General features: G+C 41.5%; 1 long non-coding RNA gene across 2 annotated transcripts; it reads left to right on the forward strand.

The window, feature by feature from the left end:
* Window positions 1–858: 858 nt before the first annotated feature.
* LOC120876415 lies at window positions 859–13,950 on the forward strand. Of its 2 annotated transcripts, XR_005724169.1 has the most exons (3): window positions 859–873; window positions 1,476–1,483; window positions 13,868–13,950. It is a non-coding gene; the product is annotated as an uncharacterized LOC120876415 (long non-coding RNA). The 2 variants fall into 2 exon arrangements; XR_005724168.1 differs by lacking the exons at window positions 859–873; window positions 1,476–1,483 and adding an exon at window positions 5,092–5,121.
* The last annotated feature ends 7,068 nt before the right edge of the window (window positions 13,951–21,018 follow it).

Below are 21,018 nucleotides of genomic sequence, written 5' to 3' on the forward strand. Positions count from 1 at the left end.
GTACATCATGAGAAATGCTGGGCTGGATGAAGCACAAGCTGGAATCAAGATTGCCAGGAGAAATATCAATAACCTCAGATATATAGATGACACCACCCTTATGGCAGAAAGTGAAGAAGAGCTAAAAAGCCTCTTGATGAACACGAAAGAGGAGAGTGAAAAAGTTGGCTTAAGACTCAACATTCAGAAAACTAAGATCATGGCATCTGGTCCCATCCCTTCATGGCAAATAGATGGGAAAACAGTGGAAAGAGTGACAGACTTTATTTTCTTGGGCTCCAAAATCACTGCAGATGGTGACTGCAGCCATAAAATTAAAAGACGCTTGCTCTTTGGAAGAAAAGTTATGACCAACCTAGACAGCATATTAAAAAGCAGAGACATTACTTTGCCAATGAAGGTCCATCTAATCAAAGTTATGGTTTTTCCAGTAGTCATTTATGGATGTGAGAGTTGGACTATAAAGAAAACTGAGCACTGAAGAATTGATGCTTTTGAACTGTGGTGCTGGAGAAGACTCTTGAGAGTCCCTTGGACTGCAAGGAGACCCAACCAATCCATCCTAAAGGAAATCAGTCCTGAACATTCATTGGAAGGACTGATGTTGAAGCTGAAACTCCAATACTTTGGCCACCTGATGTGAAGAACTGATTCATTTGAAAAGACCCTGATGCTGGGAAAGATTGAAGTTGGGAGAAGAAAGGAATGACAGAGGATGAGATGGTTGGATGGCATCACCAACTCAATGGACATGAGTTTGGGTAAACTCCAGGAGTTGGTGATGGGCAGGGAGGCCTGGCGTGCTGCAGTCCATGGAGTTGCAAATAGTCAGATACGACTGAGCGACTGGACTGAACTGAACTGATAGAGGAAGTTGTTAACCTGCTGAATTATGCAGTCCTCTGTAGCTGTCATTTAGAGGAACTTGATGTTATATAAGAAAATCAATTATCCTTACTTTTTAAAAGTATCTTACTTTTTGGTTTCTGATACTTGCAGTCAGAAGCATCCTAACTGATAAAACCATGTCTTCAGATAAGTTAATTACTACTCTGTGCTTCAGCTTCTTTAAGGGATAATAGTGATACCACTTACCTCTTAGAGTTTTTAGGGTGGTTAAGTGGGATAATGCAAATAAATTATATAGTACAATGTCTAGTATGTAATCAATACATGTTAGCTGCAATTGTTATTAGTAATAGTACTATTATTATTAATAACTAATATATTGATTCTCTTCCCTGAAAATGAGGGAAACTCATTACTGAAAGAGATTTAATCCAATCACCAAATATTTATTGGCTGCCTGCAGTATGTCAAACTGCATCACAACAGCTGTGAATGAGTCCCTGTCTTCCAAAGCTCACAGGCTAAAGGGGAGGAGAGTCAAGAAAAGAGGCAATACTCTTATGAAAACAATACTTACGGTACAAGCACTTTGCAATTTACAATTGCTTTGACTGTTTAAGTATAAGCTGTCAAGGTTACAAAAAGAAAGAACCTTTTACCATGGCTTGGTAGAGTGTTAAGACAGTAAGACTTATAGGAAGAGATAGTATATAAACTAGGAACTTGAGAACTTGAATGAAATATCCACATGAAGGGAACCCAGTAGAGTTTCTGGAAGGTGTTCCAGGCAGAGGGGAAAAAAATCAACAAAGGTTGGGAGACAGGAAAGAGCACGTGGCATACAGGGAATTCTAAGACAGTTCAGTGTGGCTAAAAGAGTTCAGTGTGTCAGGCTGAGAGACGGATGAGCACTTTGAGGACACAAAGGTAGAATCTTTCTAAACCATGAAAAAGACGAACCCGCAGCCTCCATGGAAGGGTTTCTAATTTAGAAACCAGCATAAAGTGGGTCTTAGTAATGAAAACTGTGCTGCTCCTGGTTCATGTCTCTAAATATGAATTTGACCTGTTATTTATTTAAGATGCGAAGCTCTTGCCTATAGATCAAAGACCTCAGTTTAAAAAAAACATAAAATCTGGCTCAAGTTAAGATTGGAACTTTTAAAGTGGGGCAAGTTATAAATTAACAAGTTTCCTACTGTATGCATGAATTGGAGGCTTATGCTGAATTAGGTCACAGACCTGGACCAAATTAATTGGCCTTGATAATTTGGGTCCCCACGCTGTGACAGATATTCTGGGAAAGGCAGAGAGGGAGATTAGGGGAAATGGGCAAGTAGTAAGGTCTAGACAAGAGTAATCAAATTTAGAGAAAATCAGTTTGGAAAGGCTCTCAGAGATGCTCTGGTCAGAGTTCTCACACTTACAACAACATGGCACTCTTTCTTCACATGTTCAAGTTTATCTTGTGTTTAGTCGCTCAGGCATGTCGACTCTTTTGATCCATAGACTGTAGCCCACCAGGCTCCTCTATCCATGGGAATTCTCCAGGAAAGAATACTAGAGTGGGTAGCCTATCCCTTCTCCAGGGGATCTTCCCAACCCGGGAATCAAACACAGGTCTCCCGCATTGCAGGCAGATTCTTTACTCTCTGAGCCACCAGGGAAGCCCAAGAATACTGGAGTGGGTAGCCTATCCCTTCTCCAGGGGATCTTACCAACCCAGGAATCGAACTAGGGTCTCCTGCATTGCAGGCAGATTCTTTATCAGATGAGCTACCAGGGAAGACCCAAGTTTATCTCTGCTGCTATTAAGTCTCTTCAGTTGTGTCCAACTCTGTGCTACCCCATAGACAGCAGCCCACCAGGCTCCCCCATCCCTGGGATTCTCCAGGCCAGAACACTGGAGTGGGTTGCCATTTCCTCCTCTAATGCGTGAAAGTGAAAAGTGAAAGTGAAGTTGCTCACTCGTGTCTGACTCGTAGTGACCCCATGGACTGCAGCCTTCCAGACTCCTCCGTCCATGGGATTTTCCAGACAAGAGTACTGGAGTGGGGTGCCATTACCTTCACCGAAGTTTATCTCGATAGGGTGCAAAAATGGCCAGAAATTCCTCCAATCAATCCCTGCATGCATGCCTTTTATGCTGTGACTTTGCAGTTTGCCATATCAAGAGATGGAGTTTGTGTCTCCACCCCTTAAATCTCAGTTTGGCCCTCTTTCTTGTTTTGACAAATAAAATGTTGGCCAATAAGATACAAGAGATGCTTATAAAGTATTTGCTCATTGCAGTTTGTCCTATTCTTCTGCACTTTGTAACCTTAGCATGATCATGTAAATAAACCCACACTAATCTCCTGGAGGAAAATAGGCTGAATAAAGAGAGGTCCAAACACCCCAGCCATCATAAGCAAAGGTGTCATAAACAGATCCCCAGCCGCCCTCAGTCTGATGAGTGGGCTCTGAGGAGACAAGCAGCAGTACCACCCAGCTGAGCTCAGTACAGATTGCTGAGAATTCCTTAGAAACATGAACTAAACAAACTGCTCTTGTTTTAAGCTACTTAGCTTCAGCATATTTTAATAAGCAGTGAAAGTGAACCAATACATCCACTAAAAATTTCAACATCAAAAACAGGTGAAATAAGACCTGATGATTGAAACAGTGATGAAGGAGATGGAGTTTAGGCCACCCTCTTCCTAAAAGCCAGGAGTACATTGCTCTCCCTCAGCAGTCACTAACGGGGGTCTGCAGAACCACTAGATCTCTGAATAAGACTTTGCCATATTTGTTCAAGTCAATATCAATTTTATAGATTAGGACACTAAGGCCCAGAGGTGATGATAATTGGCTGATGTCAATCAGTGCACTGTAAATGTCTGGCCATGGTTCATAGGTGGGTATCTAAAAATGAATTAGACCAATGAGAAACTTATTTTAAGAGGATGTAAGGTAAAAATCAATTTCAGCCATCCTTGAGAGACAAGCCTACCCAAAAACAGTCATTGCAGCATATGGTAGAGAGAAAAACTGAAAAGAAGTCAAATCCCAATGATATCACATGCATCCAGCTGAACCTAAGCAAGACCTGCACTTAGACTTTCCAATTATATGATGAAAAAAATTCCCATTTAATGATTAAGTCAGTATGAGCAGTATTTTCTGACACTTATGACCAGGATTCCTAATTGATTCACTTATTCTGATATATTCATTCAAATTCACTTGGATGATCAGTACCCAAACATAGACTCTACCCACTTGATTCCAAATCCTTCCTGCTCTCTCTCCAACAGTACAAGATAAAATGCAACACATTCATTCCTTGTGTATCTTCTTGAAGAGAACAGAGATATGGAAACTTTTTCACATGAAAAAGGTAAAAGTGGAGATCAAGAAGGAAGAATCTCAGAGTGGTGTCCCTGGAATCAGAAATACACAGAAACCCACAAGAGTGAACTGGCTATATGAGGGGATATATCAGCAGGTAGAAAGAGTAACTTGAAGTTGAGACCAGGCAGTTAGCCTGAGACATTAAATTATGATTCTTTAAATCTCTCTTGCCTGGGATCAGAATTGGTGTGAGTGGGAGGAAGAGGAGCTCAGCTCTTTGTGGGGGTTAGGTGATCTTCAGTATAAGGAAATAGTGACTGTATGGGACAGGAAGCCAGACTAACTAATAATGCAAAGTAAGCAGATACATGACACACAGAGCAAGGTTACCAGACTGAGATGTTAAAACTCAGAGCAGAACCCCGTCTCTCTGACATGAACCCACACCACCATTGGACAAATGTATGCTCTATCTAATCATTAGAAAGTAAAAATAGGCCTTTCCTTCTTCTACTTGTTTGCAAATTGAAAGTCTAACAACTTTACTACTCAACTGCTTGATGATTAGTAGGCGGTAATTTAAACTATACACATTATGCTAAGTATCCTTATATTAATTCAGTCTGAGTGAGTTTTTATAAAATGCTTTGTTCTGCTCAATAAAGTTAATTATATGTTCTATGTTTCATAACTGAGTGTCTTGATTTTTTTAAACATAATGGCAGATTCAATTGCATTTCCTTATAAACTCAGATGTGTAACAAAAAGCAATCCATATAAGGAAACAGAGAAGGCCATTCCCCACCACCCTGACCCTCTACCCCGAGAGGTAGGGAATGTCCTATATGTTTACAGGGGCTATCTGTACCCAAGAGACCCTAGAGCCAATGTCCTGAGCAAATAGGATCCCAGGAAGCCTCTCTGATGTGGAAGGGAAAGGTGAGTTCTGATCTCAATGCTCTGAATATAAGTACCCAGGGTTGGTTCTAGTGGGCTTTGAGAACAAGAGGTTAAGTGGTGGTATTTACCCAGTATATAAGCAATTCCACAACACAGGCTGTTCTGGAAAATGTGTTTATTCGTGGATCCTGTTCAGATTCTCTTGCAGAAAAGCAGGGATGTAGGCTATATAAAAATCCCATGGACGGAGGAGCCTGGAAGGCTGCAGTCCATGGGGTCACTGAGAGTCGGACATGACTGAGTGACTTCACTTTCACTTTTCACTTGCATGCATTGGAGAAGGAAATGGCAACCCACTCCAGTATTCTTGCCTAGAGAATCCCAGGGACAGAGGAGCCTGGTGGGCTGCCATCTATGGGGTCACGCAGAGTTGATATCTAGCCTGGGTCTAAGATCCCAGACAGGAACATGAAGGAGAGATATCACTTATATGAAGATTATAGAAGAAATATGAAAGTGAAAGTTGCTCAGTCTTGTCCAGCTCTTTGTGACCCCCACAGACTATACAGTCCATGGAATTCTCCAGAATACTGGAGCTGGTAGCCTTTTCCTTCTCCAGGGGATCTTCCCAACCCAGGGACTGAACCCAGGTCTTTCACATCGCAGGTGGATTCTTTACCACCTGAGCCACATAGCTAGCAATTATTGAACTGTTATTCTAAGCACTGTATATGCATCAACCCATTTAATCCTCTTTAATATCTCATGAAGTAGGTATCATTACCCACAATGTAGAGATGAGAACTGAGGTTGAGAGAGTTTAGGTGATTTGGGCATAGAGCCAGGTAACTAACACATAGTCAACAGGGCTGACCAGGAGTCAGCATCCTGAGGAGAGAGTGAAATCAATAGAAACAGCACAGCCAAACAACCCCCATAGTCCCCTAGGGAACCACAGGGAAATGGCAGGGTTAGAGGCGGAGGAAGCAGAACCCCAGAGCAGATCCTCTCGCTTGGCACTGAGCACAGGTGGCTTCAGGCACACATAGGAAGGAGGCCACTAAGCAGTCAGTAGATGATGCTGAAGGACAAGAAAACATAGGGCCCAGGAAATGAAAGAGGAGATACGCAAGTTGTTAGCTCATTTTTATAACAGTAACCTAGTAATGTATTTTTTATTTAATCAGCACAATGTTCATATTTAGTGAATTGGTTTATTTAATTAATGATGCAATCACACTCCACCCAGCACAGGATTTGGCATGTGATAAAAACTGAAGAAATATTTGCTACTTAAATAACTTTATTGGTGGTTATTACTAAAAATAACTTATAGGTACAGTGCTAGATGCAGTTTAGTTTGGTATAAAGATGATAGAACTGACGGAAGTACAGTATTCAAATACAGACTCAAACATTTCTCATCCATGTGCTCTTGGACAAGCCATTTCACCACTCTGGGGCTCATTTTTTGCAGCAGTAAATGGGGATAATAATAACATTAAACTTACCCTCAGGCCTGTTTCTGAGATCAAGTGAGATAATGCATCTGAAAGCATTTTAGAAACTATAAAATACCATCTTCGTGTTAGGTTCCATTAACCTAATTAACCTTCCGATTTACAAATACATTGCATTTTGGCAGTTAATATTTCACTTGATTTGTCCATTGGTAATGACATCTAGAGTAGAGCTACAGATCACTAGGCAGGGGTGGCCATACACAAACTGCTATTTCTTGATCTCTTTGGGGTAGAAATACCCCTGGCCAGCCACTCAGAAAATTCAGGGATTTAGCTCCTAGCTCTTCCATTCAAGTGCTTTGTAACCACAACAAGTTAAGAAAATCTCTGAATCTCAACTGTCATCCCTCAAAAATAAAAGTGAGAACGGTATCTGCCCTATTCACTTTTTAGGGCTGTGGTAAGGAAACTAGGAGAGTAGAAAACCCAAGTGTTAAAAGGTAGGAAAAACCATAGATGAAGGAGCAGATAACGCCACAAAGCACCCTAGGTCAGCTATGGGCACTGCAAGAGGCAGGAACCAAAACAACTGGACTCAAACTTTTAATACATGCTTTGAGCACCTCGGTGTTCTCAAACCCAATTAGGGAAATGAAAGTGCATTTCACAGAGCAGAGAGGTACCAGAAGTAATCCAAAAATATTAGATAGCCCCCCTCACCCCAACAAGTCCTGACTACTAAAGCATTCTTTGTCTAGATTTAACACACATCTGCCAACATACGAAGTGCTGCTACCAGATTCTCCCAGGCACGTTTTCAACTGTATTTCCAGTAATCCTCCCAATAAGCAAAGGAAATCAATGTTATAGACCTACTTATGAGGGGAGAAAAGGGCTTCCCAGGTAGCTAGTGGTAAAGAATCCACCTGCCAGTGCAGGAGACACAAGAGTTGTGGGTTTGATCCCTGGGTTGGGAAGATCCCCTGGAGGAGAGCATGGCAACCCACTCCAGTATTCCTGCCTGGAGAATCCCATGGACAGAGGAGCCTGGCAGGCAGCAGTCCATAGAGTCATAAAGAGTCCGACACAACAGAGAGACAGAGCATACCCGCAAGAGAAAATGTGTGTGATGTAAGTGCCACGTGTCAGGCTCACAGTCTCCGCGGTGATGGGGAAAGTTCAGAGCAGTGTCAACCTCCAAGCCTGGGAATGGAGAGTGGCCAACAGCCCAGCTGGCTCTCCCTCTCCCAGCCTCAGTTTACCCATCTGTAACAGCAGGGGTGGGGGTCTTTTGCCTGTGACTGTGGTGGTCTGTGATTCTGAGAAAGTGGCAACCTTGTTTCTATTCTGCTCATGTGAAGGACCCTCTGAATGATTTATGACCAAAGTCTTTTATTCTCACTCTCCCTCTTTGGACTTATTTTTAGGCATTTGTCTGTTTGGTTATAGGTTCTACTGAGAGCCAACTTCATCAATCACACCTGCAAACCCATGGATAAAGACCAACTGTATGTTCCACTCAATTCTCTTCTCCAAGGAGAAATTCCTTTTTCCTTTACCTTCTAAGGAAAAAAGAGACAGAGAGAGAGAGATGAGTGGTTTTAACCACTAATCAGAACTAATGAAAGGTGCACTCTGCTGTTTCTGACTACAATGACTGGAGGCAGACCCCAGGGAAGTCAATATTAGATCGATTTGTAGATAGAAGTTGGGGAAGGTGTAAAAAGCTCCCATGGTAGGTCCATTGTAGAGCCCTGTGAGGGCTGCACTTGACTGGGAAACGTTTAAATCTATTTTCTTTTGACCTCTGAGAACTCTTAAGTAAATGCAGCAAGTAGGGGGAAGCTGTTTGCAACAGGCCTGATGTTTTGACATTTCATTTCAAAGGACACAGGGTCTCTCTGAAGGAAGAGAGGGCAAATGCTTACAGTTAATGGAAGCAATGCTGAGCAATTGGTGTCATCAGATTTCCTGGCTGAGTTCAGAAGCATGGAATTCAAGGAGACACTAAGGGGTGATACAAAGCTGCACCCCATAGAGAGCCAGGGGAAGAAAATGAGAGGTGTGGACAACCTCAACAAAAGACAGTGCCCAGAGAGTGGAAGGAGCTCTTAATAGCAGATAAGGACACTTGGCTTCTAATTGCAGCTAGCTTTTAGTAGGCACTCTAGTATTAAATGGTTTGGATGAACTACTTGCTCAACATAGCTTTCTCTCCTCATATTGCTATAATTGTATCTATCAAAACATTCCATACCTAGCTATATATTCTATATCATCTAAATATTTTTATATCTATACAATTGATATAGATAGGTTCTTTTTCTCTGGAAAACCTGACTGGCTGCCTCAGCCATTTGTGGGCTGAAGGCTAGAATCCTACTGAGGACTCACTGGGTGGGGATTCTCTCCTGCAAGAAGGTGGGAAACACTTCAGTTCAGTTCAGTCGCTTAGTCATGTCCAACTCTTTGTGACCCCATGGACTGAAGCATACCAGGCCTCCCTGTCCATCACCAACTCCTGGAGTCTACCCAAACTCATGTTCATTGAGTCGATGATGCCATCCATCTCATCTTGTCATCCCCTTCTCCTCCTGCCTTCAGTCTTTCCCAGCTTCAGGGTCTTTTCAAATGAGTCATCTCTTCACATCAGGTGGCCAAAGTACTGGAGTTTTAGCTTCAACATCAGTCCTCCCAATGAACACTCAGGACTGATCTCCTTGCAGTCCAAGGGACTCTCAAGAGTCTTCTCCAACACCACACTTCAAAAGCATCAATTCTTGAGCACTCAGCTTTCTTTATAGTCCAACTCTCACATCCATACATGACCACTGGAAAAACCATAGCCTTGACCAGATGGACCTTTGTTGGCAAAGTAATGTCTCTGCTTTTTAATATGCTGTCTAGGTTGGTCATAACTTTCCTTCCAAGGAGGCAGTGTCTTTTAATTTCATGGCTGCAATCACCATCTGCAGTGATTTTGGAGCCCAGAAAAATAAAGTCTGACACTGTTTCCACATCTATTTGCCATGAAGTGATGGGACCGGATGCCATGATCTTAGTTTTCTGAATGTTGAGCTGTAAGCCAACTTTCTCACTCTCCTCTTTCACGTACATCAAGAGGCTTTTTAGTTCCTCTTCACTTTCTGCCATAAGTGGTATCATTTGCATATCTGAGGTTATTGAGATTTCTCCCAGCAATCTTGATTCCAGCTTGTGCTTCCTCCAGCCCAGAATTTCTCTGGGCTCTCTGCATTTAAGTTAAATAAGTAGGGTGACAATATACAGCCTTGACATACTCCTTTTACTATTTTGAACCAGTCTGTCGTTCCATGTCCAGTTCTAACTGTTGCTTCCCGACCTGCATACAGGTTTCTCAAGAGGCAGGTCAGGTGGTCTGGTATTCTCATCTCTTTCAGAATTTTCCACAGTTTATTGTGATCCACACAGTCAAAGGCTTTGGCATAGTCAATAAAGCAGAAATAGATGTTTTTCTGGAAATTTTTTGCTTTTTTGATGATTCAGTGGATGTTGGCAATTTGATCTCTGGTTCCTCTGCCTTTTCTAAAACCAGCTTGAACATCTGGATGTTCACGGTTCATGTATTGTTGAAACCTGACTTGGAGAATTTTGAGCATTACTTTACTAGTGTGTGAGATGAGTGCAATTGTATGGTACTTTGAGCATTCTTTGACAAAATGTGGTCCACTGGAGAAGGGAATGGCAAACCACTTCAGTATTCTTGCCTTGAGAACACCATGAACAGTATGAAAAAAGATGGGGATATTTGGGCACAAATGAGGATAGATATAGGGTACCTGTTTTGTTTACCCAATGTCGACCTCTGGTCAAGTGTTTCTCACTTATGTGGTTGTCTATTAGTTAAATATCCAAGAGCATAGTCTAGTTCTAGTTCAAAGATATTTAACCCATTTGCCTGAAAACCCTTGAATTCTGGTGAGAAGACAACATTAGAACTCAATAGTAAAGGATGGGATGGCTGGGAGTCTCATCTCCTAGGTTCCTTGGGGGACTTACAAATGGGAAGAAACTAGATAGGATCCAGATGAGTATCTTGAGGCAGTTGTTTTCTGGATGGAAACAAGAAGAAATATGGTATAGTGGTAAAGCACTCAGCCCTGTGGTTATGATCCCAGTGAATCTTGAGGTTCTTGATATCTTGTTGCAGAAAGAATTCAGTGAGAGACAAAGTAAAAGGGAAGAAGTGGATTTACTTAAAAAGAAACACGCTCCACAGACAGAGTGTGGGCCATCTCAGAAGACGAGAGCCTCAAAATATGGTTACTTTTTATGGGCTGGGTAATTTCATAGGCCAATGAGTAGGAGGATTATTCCAATTATTTTGGGGACGGGGGGGGGGGGGATTTCCAGGAATTGGGCCACAGCCCACTTTTTGACCATTTATTATTGGCCTCAGAATTGTCATGGCACTGGTGGGTGTGTCACTTACCATGCTAGTGTATTACAATGAGTGTTTTAGGTTCAAGGTCACTGGAAGTCTAATCTTCCACCATCTTAAACCTAGTCGGTTCTAATCAGTTTTTGTTACATCCTATGGCCATGTCATTCTTGTAAAGGTTGTGCCCTGCCCTTCCCTTCTTATTTCAGATTCAGTCAGACCTAGGTTCAAATTCCCATTTTATCCATTACTAAATGAGCAAATTATGGGATTCCCAGGTGGCTCAATTAAATTAAAAGGCACTTACTCCTTGGAAGGAAAGTTATGACCAACCTAGACAGCATATTAAAAGGCAGAAACATTACTTTACCAACAAAGGTCTGTCTAGTCAAGGCTATGGTTTTTCCATTAGTCATGTATGGATGTGAGAGTTAGACTATATAGAAAGCTGTTCAGTTCAGTTCAGTCGCTGAGTTGTGTCTGACTCTTTGAGACCCCATGAAGTGCAGCATGCCAGACCTCCCTGTCCATCACCAACTCCCAGAGTCCACCGAAACCCATGTCCATCCAGTCGGTGATGCCATCCAAACATCTCATCCTCTGTCGTCCCCTTCTCCTGACTTCAATATTTCCCAGCATCAGGGTCTTTTCAAATGAGTCAGCTCTTTGCATCAGGTGGCCAAAGTATTGGAGTTTCAGCTTCAACATCAGTCCTTCCAATGAACAGCCAGAACTGATCTCCTTTAGGATGGACTGGTTGGATCTCCTTACAGTCCAAGGGACTCTCAAGAGTCTTCTCCAACACCACAGTTCAAAAGCATCAATTCTTCAGTGCTCAGCTTTCTTTATAGTCCAATTCTCACATCCATACATGACCACTGGAAAAACCATAGCCTTGCCTAGATGGACCTTTGTTGGCAAAGTAATGTCTCTGCTTTTTAATATGCTGTCTAGGTTGGTCATAACTTTCCTTCCAAGGAGTAAGCGTCTTTTAATTTCATGGCTGCAATCACCATCTGCAGTGATTTTGGAGCCCAGAAAAATAAAGTCTGACACTGTTTCCACTGTTTCCCCATCTATTTGCCATGAAGTGATGAGACCAGATGCCATGATATTAGTTTTCTGAATGTTGAGCTGTAAGCCAACTTTCTCACTCTCCTCTTTCACTTTCATCAAGAGGCTCTTTAGTTCTTCTTCACCTTCTGCCATAAGGGTGTTGTCATCTGCATATCTGAGGTTATTGAGATTTCTCCCAGCAATCTTGATTCCAGCTTGTGCTTCCTCCAGCCCAGCATTTCTCATGATGTACTCTGTGTATAAGTTAAATAAGCAGGGTGACAATATACAGCCTTGATGTACTCCTTTTCCTATTTGGAACCAGTCTGTTGTTCCATGTCCAGTTCTAACTGTTGCTTCCCAACCTGCGTACAGGTTTCTCAGAGGCAGGTCAGAATTATTGATTCTTTAGAACTGTGGTGTTGGAGAAGACTCTTGAGAGTCCCTCGGACAGCAAGGAGATCCAACCAGTCTATCCTAAAGGAGATCAGTCCTGGGTGTTCATTGGAAGGACTGATGTTGAAGCTTCAGCTTCAACTCCAATACTTTGACCACCTGATGTGAAGAGCTGACTCATCTGAAAAGACCCTGATGCTGGGAAAGATTGAGGGCAGGAGGAGAAGGGGACGACAGAGGATGAGATGGTTGGATGGCATCACCAACTCAATGGACATGAGTTTGGGTAGACTCTGGGAGTTGGTGATGGACAGGGAGGCCTGGCGTGTTGCAATCCACAGGGTCACAGTCAGACACGACTGAGCAACTGAACTGAACTGAATACTGGTGGCTCAGTGGTAGACTCCACCTGCCAATGCAGGAGACATAGGTTCAATCCCTGGGTGGGGAAGATCCCCTGGAGAAGGAAATGGCAACCAACACCAGTATTCTTGCCTGGAGACTCTCCATGGACAGAGGAGTCTGGCAAGCTACAGTCCATGGGGTCACAAAGAGTCAGACATGACTGAGAATGCACATACCTCAACAGTTAGGCTTCAATTTCTTCATCTCTAAAATGGACGTCTATCAGGAAGACTTACTTTCTAGAGATTTGGAAAATGCAGAGATGAGGCATATATCTGCTTAGTCTAGTATACAACAAATGTTAGTCATTATTATCACCTCTGATGAATAAAACTTATATTTTATGGCAAGACAAGAAAAATTTGAACAAGATTTTTCTTTGCCTGTTTGGGTCTCCTCCCTCACTTTTCATGTGAATTGTGTATCTGCATGGACCAGACCCTCTTAGAAGATAACATTCCATCTTAATCTTGTAAAGGGTCAGGATGACTCACTACTCACTTTGTAGTGCAGATCTGAATTGCAATACTTCCTTTGACATATAATCCTCTGTCTCAAAACCTATATAGCTGTCCTCAGAGCTTTCTGAAAGACTATCTTCCAGGTTATAACCCTCAGATTGGCTCAAATAAAAATTTCCATTTATTTCTTAGATGATTATTGATGAACTTTTTCATCAACACCTCCAAAAGTGGATGTAGAGTGGTTTCGGAGAAGGAAATAGCATTTGCATATATTGAGAGCATGGGCAACAATAGCAGAGAAAGCTCAGCCAGAGCATTTGGAGCCGCTTAGTGTCTATGGCCCCATTCTACAAGGAGGAAAGGCAGGGTGATCCTGGCCATGTTGGTTTTACTTTCAGTGAGCACTTCTGGCACTTGAGCAGAGGAGCCTAGAATAAGAAGAAACCCAGAAAAGAAAAAGACAACACTGGACGGGATGGAGTAGAAGTGGAATAGAGGCAGGACTTGCTAGGGGATAAAATGAACCTCAATTAGCATTGTAGGGGAGGACTTTGAAACATAGTCCAGGAGGCATTCCTAAGATGGCGCAGGAATAGGACGGGAAGGCCACTTTCTCCCCCATAAATTCATCAAAAGAACATTTGAACGCTGAGAAAATTCCACAGAACAACTTCTGAATGCTGGAAGAGGACATCAGGCACCTAGAAAAGCAGCCCATTGTCTTCAAAAGGAGGTAGGAAAAAATATAAAAGACAAAAAAGAGAGACAAAAGAGGTAGGGATGGAGCTCTGTCCCGGGAAGGGAGTCTTAAAAAAGAGAAGTTTCCAAACACCAGGAAACACTCTCATTGCTGAGTCTGTGGCAAGCCTTGGAACCACAGAGGGCAACATAACCAGGAGAAAAAAAAAAAAATAATTAAAACCCATAGATTACATGCCCAATGGTAACTCCACCAGTGAAGAAGCAGTGCAGATGCCTACATCCGCCACTATCAAGTCGGGGCTGGGCAGGGAGGCGCGGGCTGCATTGCTTAGAGTAAGGACCAGGCCAGAATGCCCCGAGGGCAGTCTGAGGGAACTAACTTGGGACAGTAAGCCAGACTGTGGGATAACTACCACGTGAACAGCCCTAACCTAAGATACCTCCAGGCCTGCTCACAGAACAAAGGACTGATTAGAGCTAAGCGAAAAGCCCTAACCTAAGACACTGTCAGGCCTGCTCACAGAACAAAGGACGGAGCAGAGCTAGCCAGCTGCAGATCAGCTCATCCCCCTCCAGTGACCCGCAGACGAAGGCAGCCAGAGCCGGAAGTGGGCAATCACGGCCCCAGAGAGGCATTATCTACCAAACTGCAAGCAGGCTTCATTGCTAACCAAGACTTCTTGGGATTCTGGATGGTCAACAGCCACCTGAGAAGGTGCACTGGTTGTATACCCAGAAAACCGAGTGGCAAGGATGGGGGAGGCAATAAGTTGCAGTGACCGCGCTAGCCAAACACCTGGTCACCTGAGCTGCTCAGACCTGGGAAGGGCACAAAACGCAGGTCCAACCGAGTCTGTGCCTCTGAGGACTACCCGAGTACCTGAACCTGAGCAACATAGACCTGGGAAGTGCATACAACCCAGGGCCAGCCTCAGACAGTTCCCGGCAGAACAACCTAGAGCCTAAGCAGTGTAGACAGGGAAAGCACACATGCCTGAGCGGGGGCAAACCCAGTGTGGCTGAGATACTGCAAGCTCACCCCAGTGTTGTTTGCAGCATCCCTCCTTCCCCAAGCACGATTGAACAAGTGAGCGTAAAAAAGTGTCCACCACAGCCCCCTTGTGCCAGGGTGGAAGTTAAACACTGAAGAGACCAGCAAACAGAAGAAGCTAAAACAGGGAACCTCCTTGGAAGTGACAGGTGCAATATATTAAAACCCTGTAGTTAGTACCAACTACATAGGATGGGGTCTATAGATCTTGAGAAATATAAGCCAGATCAAGGAACAATCCAAAAATGAACTGACCCCACACTGCCCACGACAACACCAGAGAAAGTCCTAGATATATTTTTACTATCATTATTTTTTTAAGTCCTCTATTACTCCTTTAATTTTCATTTTTATAACCTACTATTACTTTGCAAAAAAAAAGAGACCCTATTTTTAAAGCATATTTCATATATATTTTTTATAATTTTTGTGACTTTTTTTCTTTACTATTGTATTTTTGAAAATCCAACCTCTACTCTAGATTTTTAATCTTTGCTTTTTGGTATATATTATCAATTTTGTACCAGTAAGAACCCAGTCTTCAGTATCTATTTTTACTTGGGAGTGAGATTACTGGCTTGACTGCTCTCTCCCCCTTTGGACTCTCTTTTTTCTCCACCAAGTCGCCTCTATCTCCTCCCTCCCCCTTCTGTTCTCTACCCAATTCTGTTAATCTCTGTGTGTTCCAGACGGTGGAGAACACTTAGGGAACTGATTACTGGCTGGATCTGTCTCTCTCTTTTTGATTCCCCCCTTTATCCTCCTGGCCACCTCTGTCTCCTTCCTCCCTCTTCTCTTCTCTCTATGACTCCATGAACATCTCTGAGCGGTCCAGACTGTGGAGCACACATAAGGAAGTGATCACTAGCTTGCTTGCTCTCTCCTCTCTTGATTCCATCTCATCTCATCATAGTCACCTCTATCTCCTTCCTCCCTTTTCTCTTCTCCATGTAACTCTGTGACCTCTCTGGGTGTCCCTCACTGTAGAGAAACTTTTCATCTTTAACCTCGATGTTTTATCAATGGTGCTGTATAGATGGAGAAGTCTTGAGACTACTGTAAAAATAAGATTGAAAACCAGAAGCAGGGGGCTTAAGTCCAAATCCTAAGAACACCAGAGAACTCCTGACTCTAGGTAACATTAATCGACAGGACCTCATCAAACGCCTCCATACCTACACTGAAACCAAGCACCACCCAAGGGCCAACAAGTTCCAGAGCAAGACATACCACGCAAATTCTCCAGCAACACAGGAACACAACCCCGAGCTTCAATATACAGGCTGCCCGAAGTCACTCCAAACCCACTGACATCTCATAACTCATTACTGGACATTTCATTGCACTCCAGAGAGAAGAAATCCAGCTCCACCCACCAGAACACTGACACAAGGTTCCCTAACCAGGAAACCCTGATAAGCCACTCATACAACCCCACCCACAGCAAGGAAACTCCACAATAAAGAGAACTCCACAAACTGCCAGAATACAGAAAAGTGAAAGTAAAAGTGAAGTAGCTCAGTCCTGTCTGACTCTTTGTGACCCCGTAGACTGTAGCCTACCAGGCTCTTCCCTCCATGGGATTCTCCAGGCAAGAGTATAGGAGTGGGTTGCCATTTCCTTCTCCAGGGGATCTTCCCAACGCACGGATTGAACCCTGGTCTCCCTCATTGCAGGCAGACGCTTTAACCTCTGAGCCAGCAGCTCACAGAATACCAAAAGGCCACCCCAAATACAGCAATATAAACAAGATGAAGAGACAGAGGAATACCCAGCAGGTAAAGGAACAGGATAAATGCCCACCAAACCAAACAAAAGAGGAAGAGATAGGGAATCTACCTGATAAAGAATTTTGAATAATGATAGTGAAAATTATCCAAAATCTTGAAAACAAAATGGAGTCACAGATAAATAGCCTGGAGACAAGGATTGAGAAGATGCAAGAAAGGTTTAACAAGGACCTAGAAGAAATAAAAAAGAGTTAACATATAATGAATAACGCAATAAATGAGATCAAAAACACTCTGGAAGGAACAAATAGTAGAATAATGGAGGCAGAAGATAGGGTTAGTGAGGTAGAAGATAGAAATAAATGAATCAGAGAGGAAAAAAGAAAAACGAATTAAAAGAAATGAGGACAATCTCAGAGACCTCTGGGACAATGTTAAATGCCTCAACATTCGAATTATAGGAGTCCCAGAAGAAGAAGACAAAAAGAAAGACAATGAGAAAATACTTGAGGAGATAATAGCTGAAAACTTCCCTAAAATGGGGAAGGAAATAATTACCCAAGTCCAAGAAACCCAGAGAGTCCCAAACAGGATAAACCCAAGGCAAAACACCCCAAGACACATATTTATCAAATTAACAAAGATCAAACACAAAGAACAAATATTAAAAGCAGCAAGGGAAAAACAACAAATAACACACAAGGGGATTCCCATAAGGATAACAGCTGATCTTTTAATAGAAACTCTTCAGTCCAGGAGGGAATGGCAGGACATACTTAAAATGAAGAAAGAAAATAACCTACAGCCCAGATTACTGTACCCAGCAAGGATCTCATTCAAATATGAAGGAGAAATCAAAAGCTTTACAGACAAGTGAAAGCTGAGAGAATTCAGCACCACCAAACCAGCTCTCCAACAAATGCTAAAGGATCTTCTCTAGACAGGAAACAAAAAAGGGTGTAAAAACCAGACCCCAAAACAATAAAGTAAATGGCAACAGGATCATACTTATCAATAATTACCTTAAACGCAAATGGGTTGAATGTCCCAACCAAAAGACAAAGACTGGCTGAATGGGTATAAAAACAAGACCCCTATATATGTTGTCTACAAGAGATCCACCTCAAAACAAGCGACACATACAGACTGAAAGTGAAGGGCTGGAAAAATATTTTCCATGCAAATAGAGACCAAAAGAAAGCAGGAGTAGCAATACTCATATCAGATCAAATAGACTTTAAAACAAAGGCTGTGAAAAGAGACAAAGAAGGACAGTACATAATGATCAAAGGATCAATCCAAGAAGAAGATATAACAATTATAAATATATATGCACCCAATATAGGAGCACCGCAATATGTCAGACAAATGCTAACAAGTATGAAAGGGGAAATTAACAATAACACAATAATAGTGGGAGAATTTAATACCCCACTCACACCTATGGGTAGATCAACTAAACAGAAAATTAACAAGGAAACACAAACTTTAAACGATACAATAGATCAGTTAGACCTAATTGATATCTATAGGACATTTCACCCCAAAACAATGAATTTCACCTTTTTCTCAAGCACACACGGAACCTTCTCCAGGATAGATCACATCCTGGGCCATAAATCTAGCCTTGATAAATTAAAAAAAAATTGAAATCATTCCAAGCATCTTTTCTGACCACAATGCAGTAAGATTAGACCTCAATTACAGGAGAAAAATTATTAAAAATTCCAACCTATGGAGGCTGAACAAGATGCTGCTGAATAACCAACAAATCACAGAATAAATCAAAATATGCATAGAAATGAATGAAAATGAAAACACAACAACCTAAAACCTGTGGGACACTGTAAAAGCAGTGCTAAGGGGAAGGTTCATAGCAATACAAGCATACCTCAAGAAACAAGAAAAAAGTCAAATAAATAACCTAACTCTACACCTCAAGCAACTAGAAAAGGAAGAAATGGAGAACACCAGGGTTAGTAGAAGGAAAGAAATCTTAAAAATAAGGGCAGCAATAAATGCAAAAGAAACAAGAGATCATAGCAAAAATCAAAGCCAAAAGCTGGTTCTTTGTGAGGATAAATAAAATTGACAAACCATTAGCCAGACTCATCAAGAAACAAAGGGAGAAAAATCAAATCAATAAAATTAGAAATGAAAATGGAGGGAACACAACAGACAACACAGAAATACAAAGGATCATAAGAGACTACTATCAGCAATTATATGCCAATAAAATGGACAACTTGGAAGAAATGGACAAATTCTTAGAAAAGTACAACTTTCTAAAACTGAACCAGGAAGAAATAGAAAATATTAACAGACCCATCACAAGCAAAGAAATTGAAACTGTAATCAGAAATCTTCCAGCAAACAAAAGCCCAGGTCCAGACGGCTTCACAGCTGAATTCTACCTAAAATTTAGAGAAGAACTAACACCTATTCTACTCAAACTCTTCCAGAAAAGTGCAGAGGAAGGTAAACTTCCCAACTCATTCTATGAGGCCACCATCATCCTAATACCAAAACCTGACAAAGATGCCACAAAAAAAGAAAACTACTGGCCAATATCACTGATGAACATAGATGCAAAAATTCACAATAACACAATTCTAGCAATCAGAATCCAACAACACATTAAAAAGATCATACATAATGACCAAGTGGGCTTTATCCCAGAGATTCAAGGATTCTTCAATATCCACAAATCAATCAACGTAATATGCCACATTAACAAATTGAAAAATAAAAGCCATATGATTGTCTCAGTAGATGCAAAAAAAGCCTTTGACAAAATTAAATATCCATTTATGATTTAAAAAAAAAAAACTTTCCAGAAAGCAGGAACAGAAGGAACATACCTCAACATAATAAAAGCTATATATGACAAACCCACAGCAAACATTATCCTTAATGGTGAAAAATTGAAAGCATTTCCCCTAAAGTCAGGAACAAGACAAGGGTGCCCACTTTCACCACTACTATTCAACATAGTTTTGGAAGTTTTGGCCATAGCAATCAGAGCATAAAAAGAAATAAAAGGAATCCAAATTGGAAAAGAAGAAGTAAAACTCTCACTGTTTGCAGATGACATGATCCTCTACATAGAAAACCCTAAAGACTCCACCAAAAAATTACTAGAGCTGATGAATGAATATAGTAAAGTTGCAGGATATAAAATCAACACGCAGAAATCCCTTGCATTCCTATACACTAATAATGAGAAAACAGAAAGAGAAATTAAGGAAACAATTCCATTCACCATTGCAAAGAAAAGAATAAAATACTTAGGAATATATCTACCTAAAGAAACTAAAGACCTATATATAGAAAACTATAAAACACTGGTGAAAGAAATCAAAGAGGACACTAATAGATGGAGAAATATACCGTGTTCATGGATCGGAAGAATCAATAAATCAAATGAGTATACTACCCAAAGCAATCTATAGATTCAATGCAATCCCTATCAAGCTACCAATGGTATTTTTCACAGAGCTAGAACAAATAATTTCACAATTTGTATGGAAATACAAAAAACTTCGAATAGCCAAAGCAATCTTGAGAAAGAACAATGGAACTGGAGGAATCAACCTGCCTGACTTCAGGCTCTACTACAAAGCAACAGTCATCAAGACAGTACGGTACTGGCAGAAAGACAGAAATATAGGTCAATGGAACAAAATAGAAAGCCCAGAGATAAACCCACGCACCTATGGACACCTTATCTTTGACAAAGGAGGCAAGAATATACAATGGAGAAAAGACAATCTCTAACAAGTGGTGATGGGAAAACTGGTCAACCACTTGTAAAAGAAAGAAACTAGAACACTTTCTAACACCATTCACAAAAATAAACTCAAAATGGATTAAAGATCTAAATGTAAGACCAGAAACTATAAAACTCCTAGAGGAGAATATAGGCAAAACACTCTCCGACATACATCACAGCAGGATCCTCTATGACCCGCCTCCCGGAATATTGGAGATAAAAGCAAAAATAAACAAATGGGACCTAATTAAAATTAAAAGCTTCTGCACAACAAAAGAAACTATAAGCAAGGTGAAAAGACAGCCTTCTGAATGGGAGAAAATAATAGCAAATGAAGCAACTGACAAACAACTAATCTCAAAAATATACAAGCAACTCCTGCAGCTCAATTCCAGAAAAATAAACGACCCAATCAAAAAATGGGCCAAAGAACTAAACAGACATTTCTCCAAGGAAGACATACAGATGGCTAACAAA

This window comes from Oryx dammah, unplaced genomic scaffold (genome assembly GCF_014754425.2).
Source record: "Oryx dammah isolate SB20612 unplaced genomic scaffold, SCBI_Odam_1.1 HiC_scaffold_17, whole genome shotgun sequence".
NCBI classification, from domain to species: domain Eukaryota; kingdom Metazoa; phylum Chordata; class Mammalia; order Artiodactyla; family Bovidae; genus Oryx; species Oryx dammah.